This window comes from Saccopteryx bilineata, chromosome 11 (genome assembly GCF_036850765.1).
Source record: "Saccopteryx bilineata isolate mSacBil1 chromosome 11, mSacBil1_pri_phased_curated, whole genome shotgun sequence".
In the NCBI taxonomy this organism is placed as follows: domain Eukaryota; kingdom Metazoa; phylum Chordata; class Mammalia; order Chiroptera; family Emballonuridae; genus Saccopteryx; species Saccopteryx bilineata.
Genome location: NC_089500.1, coordinates 44,390,095 through 44,398,037, shown reverse-complemented (window position 1 = coordinate 44,398,037; position 7,943 = coordinate 44,390,095). Strand labels below are relative to the sequence as shown.

The 7,943-nt window shown below is 47.3% G+C and overlaps 1 pseudogene; it reads left to right on the top strand.

The window, feature by feature from the left end:
• Nucleotides 1-4,883, top strand: LOC136315049 (leucine-rich repeat-containing protein 23-like; annotated as a pseudogene).
• Nucleotides 4,884-7,943: the final 3,060 nt, after the last annotated feature.

Genomic DNA, 7,943 nt, shown 5'->3' with positions numbered 1-7,943 from the left:
ACCCCCATCAGCGGAGGGGAGGGAGCTGAGGGTTGGCAGAGGCTAGGGAGACCTTTCTCGGGACAAGGCCTCAGCTTAATCAGACTCTAGAGACTTCAGCAGGGAAGGAAGATGCCGGATGAAGCACATCTGGAAGATTTTGAGCCAGACAAGGATGATGAAGAGAGGAAAGGGAAGACGATGAGGAGACAGACAGTGGGAGGATGACAGGGAAGAAAAGGAGGGCTTCTCTGAGGAGGTGACATGGAAGCGGAGGGGTCCTAGGGTTAAGGATAGGGCTGGGCTGGAGAGGAATGCCTGACTCCATTTCCTCCTGTGGCGGAAGCCCGCCCCCCTCATGGAGGACATGATGAAGGAAGGGCTTTCTTTGCTCCCTATGACTGGCAATGGACTGGCACAAGCTTGTACCAAACTGAAGGTTAAAAAGAGGTGTGTTGGGCGGGGGGGAGTGGAAGAGGACTGAGGTTGTAAGGCTGAATTTCCTCTCCCACCTTCATTCCTGGGTGTTTTGGCTGAGAGTTTCGATCTCTTTCATCCTGGGCCAGTGGGAGGATGAAAGAGATGGTGGATTGAATGTTCAGTTCAGGAGCCCTGAGACTGCCTGCATCAGGGGACCTGGAGGCTGTGAGGGTACACGGGATTCCTGCTGGACTCCCATACTTGTCCTTCAGAGTGTAAGGTCTCCCCTTCACAGACACAAGGTCTGTGCCCACTATTAAGAACCCACCTACCTCTCTACCTCACACCTCCCATTGGTCACCCATTCTTCTCCCCATTGTAAGCCATCTCCATGCTGTCCTCTGCTTCAGCACCTCTGCCAGTCCTTGCTGCCTTCTTAACCTTAACTGTGTCCTCTGCCATCTCGTAGAGATCTGACAGACATCTACTTGCTGCGTTCCTACATCCACCTGCGCTATGTGGATATTTCTGAGAACCATCTGACAGACCTATCCCCATTCAATCACCTCACCTCCCTCACCTGCTCTGGCTCAAGGCTGATGACAACTGACTCGGAGTGCCCAGCTGAATGAACTGCCCGACCTGCAGTTTGCCAGTTTTGCCTATAACCAGATCACTGACACTGAGGGCATCTCTCATCCTTGTCTGGGCATCCTGGATCGCAAAGGTGGGTCCTTATGATGGGTTGCACAGATTCTTTCCTCCCTAGCTGGGGCCAGGAGAAGAGGGCACTGTTGTCTTTTCTATGCCACACAGCCATTTGCATTCATTCATTCATTCATTCATTCAGACACACTACAATTCATTATGGCAGTTCTATGTATGGGAGATAAAACAGTGAACAAAGGAAGTCCCTATTCTCTTGCAGCTCACAATCTAGCTAGGGGATAAAGACAATGGACACAATAAACATAGTAAATTTATATAATAAGTTAAAAGGTGATACGTGCTATGGAAAAAATAGATCAGGGTAAAAGGAATGGGGGACACAGGTGGCAATTTCAAACAGGTTGGTAGGACCAGCATCTGGCTGACATTTGAAAAGCTGACATTTGAACAAGAGTTGAGGGAGGAGAGAGAGTTAGCCATGTGAACTGCTGGGTGGACAAGTCCTTCAGACCCTGGACCACCAGACGGCTTGTCCTAGGACCCCTGACATGTTAAGTCTGGACCTGTCTCTTCTCATACCTACCCGGCATTAGAAGAGGAGAAAATGCAGAGACTCTCAAAATTCAGGCTCTGCTGCTGGACATCTTGTAGTGGCCCTTTGAGCTCTTGACACCCCCTGTTCCTCAGGGAACCACATCTGCATGGTGACAGGTCTGGCCCGCCCCCAAACTGGTCAGCTTGCACACACTGAAGCTTCGAGAGAATCAGCTGGAAAGCACACTGGGCATCAGCCTTCCTAAGCTGAAGAACCTCTTCCTGGTAGCTCCCTGGGTCAGAGGGTGGTTAGTGCAGGGAAGAGGGCACTGCCATGGGGGCCAGGGGCTCTGGCTTCCAGTGGGCTCAACTACTAACTGTATCACCATAATGATAATGGGTATCCTTGATGCCAGATGCTGTGTGATATGAAGTTAAAACAGACGAGGTGCTGACCTCCTAGCAGGGCTGATGTTACATCATGCATGGATAATACAGGAACAGTTTGCTTTGATTCAGGTAGAAGCTTAACGTGCCATAGCTGAGGTACAGACAACAGGCTAATGAGACCACTTCAATGTTTGGTTATTTAGACTCTTGAGCTTCCTCATTCCAGGGTGGTGTTGAAGTAGTTTCTCCTCAGTAGCGCAGGGGGCTCTTAGAAATGGGGGTGGGTTGAAGCATTGCCTCCTTAATCAGAGGTGGCTTTAGTGGGATAAGCAGTCAGTAGGGGTTACAGCTGACCTTTCTCTGGACTGGCAACTTCTCCTGGATTTCTTCTCTCTCATTACCAATTTCTAATCCCTCCCACTCCCATCCTGTACCCTTCCCTCTCGATCTCTTAGAGCAGGGGTCCCCAAACTTTTTACACAGGGGGCCAGTTCACTGTCCCTCAGACCATTGGAGGGCTGGACTGTATAAAAAACTATGAACAAATCCCTATGCACACTGCTGCACATCTTATTTTAAAGTAAAAAAACCAAAATGGGAACAAATACAATATTTAAAATAAAGAACAAGTAAATTTAAATCAACAAACTGACCAGTATTTCAATGGGAACTATGCTCCTCTCACTGACCACCAATGAAAGAGGTGCCACTTCCGGAAGTGCAGTGGGGGCCGGATAAATGGCCTCAGAGGGCTGCATGCGGCCCGCGGGCCGTAGTTTGGGGACCCTTGTCTTAGATTTTCTCTGTTGTTGCCTCTCTATCTGACTTCTCTTCCTTCCCTATTCTTCTTCTCTCTCCCAAAGTATCTTCTGTTTCCTGGAGTCTAGGCCCAGAACATGCTGAAGAAGGTGGAAGGTCTGAATCTAATGAATCTCACTAACTTGCATCTTCGAGACAACCAGATTGCAACTCTGAGTGGCTTCTCCGAGGAAATGAAATTACTGCAGTACCTCAGCCTGAGATGTGCACCCCCTCCAGGCCTCACCTTGTTCCTACCCCTGACCAGGAGCAGTTTTTGACCCTGTGTTTTTCCCTGGTTCAAATCCCCAATCCCCAATCCTAGCCCACTCCCAGATTCTCCCTTATCCTCTATCCTGATCCTTATCTCTCCTTCTCTTTCTTCTGCATTTAATCCTAATTGCTACACTAAGACCTTTATAGCCTGAGACCCCTGAATCCTTATACATTGAACCATAGCCCTGTGCTGTGTTTCAGGAGCATCTAAAGGAATCAGAGATGGCCCCCTTCCAAGGGGCTCAGTCTGGCTCCAATTTTATTTTTTGGCCCCATTCCATATAAGTTCCTACTCTGCTTCTCCATCTTCTGGGCCCCGATTCCCCTTCCCATTTCCTGCTTCTCTTCTCCTGAACCCCAACTGTTAGGCCTCCTTACCGATATAAAGCACAAGATGTGCTCAGATGTGAGCAGAGAAGAATATTTGAAAGAAAATCTCTAGATAGAAAAGCACTGGGGGTCAGGAGGATTTTCTTTCAGCAACTCATCTGATGGAGGATTTTATGTGTTTTATTAAGCGAAGATGTAAGAAAACCACCTTCTTAATCAACAAGGTCTCCTTAGTCAAGGCTGGCCATGGAAACAGAATCTCCAGGTAGGGAGAGGTGGTTTCACCTTGAACCCAACTCCTGCCCTGATTCATGGAGCAATCTCTGGCTAATTAGTTCTGCCACATTGGTCTGGTAGGGTAGATGAGGCTTCTGCTTTCCTGTTAATAGCCTAGACAGGGATAGTGGACCCTTCTCAGTGGCTGTTCACTTGGGAGGTTTGGAAGCAAGCGTGGTGGAGACACGTGGTCTCATTGACTAGGAGTTGCCTCTGGGGCCAAAGACGCTAAATGTCCTGCAATGCACAGGATAGTCCAACACAAAGTGCGTGTAGCACTCCCTGCTAGAAACACAATGTGAGGTCCAGCACCTTCAGTGAGATAAAGTGGAAAAATTTAAACCTGATTTCATAGAGCCTTGAGGCAAGAACATGAAAATAAACACAGAATACTGTACAATGAAGCGTATAAGGAGATGAAGCGTGTTCTTCAGGCTGGGAGGCCCTAGCCCATCCCTTCCTCTCGGTTGCTGCCAGTGGAAGCCACCCACAAGGCACCCACCATTTTGACCTTCACTCCCAGTTTCTTCTCCACTGGCCCAACTCCTATCTTCTAACCTCTGATTAGGTATAATCGACACAGAAGTCTGTCCCTGCAAGGGAGATTTCCCTCCTGTTCCCCAACAATAAGACAGGGTTGTGATTAGCATTGCTGCTCCGAAAGAATAAATGTGACACATTACAGAATAGAACATGGCACTTAGGGATTCCTCAAAGGGCAGAAGCAGGACAGGAGTAGAGTTGGACAGAACCCTCTGCAGCAACTCTGGCAATGCTTGGCAAGCCAATCCACAGAGGCGGTGTTTCTAGGGAAACTGGAGCCCATGGGAGACTGCCCCTGGGGTCCCATTCCTGGCACCTGGCCTCCAAAACCCATTACTCCGCAGTGAAATCCCTTTTGACTGCACTGGCAGGGGCAACATGATCACTAACCTGCGGGAGCTCGCCAAGTTTGGGACCTGCCCAAGCTTCGAGCCTTTGTGCTGCTGGACACCCAGTGTACAGATGAGAATGACTACCACCAGGAGGCCCTGGTTCAGATGGCACAACTGAAACTTCTGGATAAAGAGTCATACAAGAAGATGGGTTGGGCTGAGGCCAATGAGACTCATCAGAATCTGAAGGAGGAGCAGCAGCAGGAGGCGGAGCTTGAGCATGATACAGAACTGGACCAGCCACATAGCAGCAGTTCTTCCCACCTTCAAGGATAGTAAGGAAATTGGCAGAAGGCAGGGAGAGGAGACCAGGGGCCTGGCACATAGAGGGGGAGAGAAGTTGCTATAGTAGTAGCTGGGTGAGGAAGGGATAAGATAAGGAGAACCCCTGGAGAAATCAGGTTGAGGAGTCAGGGGGTGTCTCAGAGTGAGGAGAAAGGACCAGCAGGGCCTAGGAAGAGCTGAGAAAAGGCTTAGGAGATCCATCAGGAAGCCAGAAGAGTAAGTGAAAGGAGTTGGGGTGGCAGGCAGAGATATTGGTGTGGTTTGGGCAGCCATACCTGACCTAGAGTGAAGATCAGCTGGCAGAGCCAGTTCCGGGCAAGGCGGTGGTAGTGCTGGGACAGAAGTGGTTGGTGGCTATGAGGAATGCAGCTGGGCCTAGGAGAAAAAGCAGGAGACAGAGCCTGCACTAAAAATCTGATGCTAAAAATAACAGGACACAGAGGTAGAGGAAGGAAGGAGGGCAGGGTGAGGCAGAAAGAGACTGAGAGCTGAGCCCAGGAAAGTGTAGCAGCTGGGCGCTTCAGATGGGGGCGGAGGCAGCAGTGGGAACGCAGTAGGGCCCAGAGGGCTACTTCTGTCCTCTTCCTCTGGGGCAGGGGTCGGGAACCTATGGCTCATGAGCCAGATGTGGCTCTTTTGATGGCTGCATCTGGCTCGCAGACAAATCTTTAATAAAAAAATAATAACATTAAAAATATAAAACATTCTCATGTATTACAATCCTACTGCTCTCATGTATCTCATGTATTCTCATGTATCATCTCCTACCGCTCATGTTCATGGTTGTGGGTGGCTGGAGCCAATCACAGGTGTCCTCCAGGACAACACCAAATTTTTATTAGATAATGCGTAATGTACATGGGTTGTTGTGAGGTCAGGAAGTAAACTTCCCTCCTTTTAATCAAGTAGTCAGCTAGCTAATTGCAGAAACCCTTTTGATGAAGAAGATGGCTATAAGAAAAAAAGATGAGGAGTATTGTACTTTTCAGCAAGAATAGACAGAGGAATTTGCCTTTATGGAGAGAGCAGGTTCTGCAGTGTGTCTAATATGCAATGATAAAATTGCATCAATGAACTGGTCAACGATTAAGCGGCACTTTCACACACACCATACTACACTTGCATTGAAATATCCAGCGGGGGACAGCAGGAAGGAAGCATGTCAAGAGCTACTGTGCAGAGTGCAAGCTAGTCAGCAGCAACTCCATGTTTGGACCCAACAAGGTGACTGGAATTCGGCTAGCTTTGCTGGTGCTTTAGCAATTGTGAGAAACGGAAACCCATTCACAGATGGGGAATATGCCAAAACATTCATGCTTGATGTTGCCAGTGAACTTTTTGACGACTTTTCGGATAAAGACAAGATAATCAAACAAATAAAAAACATGTCTCTGTCGGCAAGAACTGTTTATGATTGTACCATCATGATGGCAAATCAAACTGAGGCAACACAAGTGAAGGACATAAATGCAGCACCATTCTTTTCTCTCGCTTTGGATGAGTCAACAGACATAAACCATTTATCCCAGTTCAGCGTGATTGCAAGGTATGCTGTCAGTGACACACTACGTGAGGAAAGTCTTGCTGTTTTGCCTATGAAAGAGACAACAAGAGGGGAAGATTTATTCAAGTCTTTCACTGAGTTCGCTAAAGAAAAAAATCTACCGATGAATAAACTTACTTTGTTGTGTACTGATGGTCCTCCGTGCATAGTGGGGAAAAACAGAGGATTCGTAATGCTTCTCCATGAACATGAAAAGAGACCCATCCTAAGTTTTCACTGCATCCTACATCAGGAGGTGCTTTGTGCTCAGATGTGTGGCGAGCAGCTTGGTGAGGTGATGTCACTGGGCATTTGGGTGGTCAAATTTATTGTTGCCCAAGCTTTAAATTATTGCCAGTTTAAAACACTACTGGATGAAGTTGGGAATAATTATCCTGGTCTGCTTCTGCACAGCAATGGTGCGTTGATTGTCAAGAGGGAAGGTGCTCAGCCATTTCGCGGCTTGTCTGAGCGAAATCCAGACTTTTCTTGAAATGAAAAACATCGAGCATCCTGAGTTAGCTAACACTGAGTGGCTCCTGAAGTTTTACTATCTTGTGGACATGACTGAATATCTTAACCAGCTCAATATGAAAATGCAAGGCATTGGAAATACAGTCTTATCCCTTCAACAAACAGTGTTTGCATTTGAAAACAAGCTGGAACTTTCAATCGCCAACATTGAAACGGGTCGGGTAGCTTACTACACTTTGAAAAACTGGGAGAGTTTAAAGATGCATGCACAGCAAGTGACCCTGCTCAACATCTTGATCTCCAGCTGCTAGTGGGCTTCACATCTAATCACCTGCAGTCATTCAAAGCGAGCTTTGGAGAATTTCGTGAGTGCACTCATCTTTTAAAGTTCATCACCCATCCACACAAGTGTGCAGTGGACAGCGCCGACCTGAGTTACATCCCCAGTGTCTCCGTCAGAGATTTTGAGCTACAAGCTGCTGACCTGAAGGCCTCAGACATGTGGGTGAATAAGTTCAAGTTACTGAATGAAAATTTGAAAACACTTGCACGACAGCAAGCAGAGTTGGCGAGCAAACACAAGTGGGGAGAAATGAAAAAACTTCAACTATGGGCCAGCTGATTGTCAAAACTTGGAACGTGCTTCCTGTCACATACCACACACGGCAGCATGTGAGTATTGCTGTACTGACAATGTTTGGCTCTATGTATGCATGTGAGCAGTCTTTCTCACATCTAAAGAACGTTAAGCCCAACCTACAATCACATTTAACGAATGGAAGTCTCAACACCTGCATGAAGCTTAACCTCACCATGTATCAACCAGATTACAAAGCCATCAGCAAAACCATGCAGCACCAGAAGTCGCATTAATGGTAAGAAGTACTACATTCATCATTGGTTAGCAACAGTATAACAGTGTTATTAAAAAGAATTCAGAGACTTATTGTACTTTAAAAGTGTTGGTCTTACATAAAATGCACACATTTACTTGTATTTAGTGTTAAACATATTGTATGGCTCTCACGGAGTTA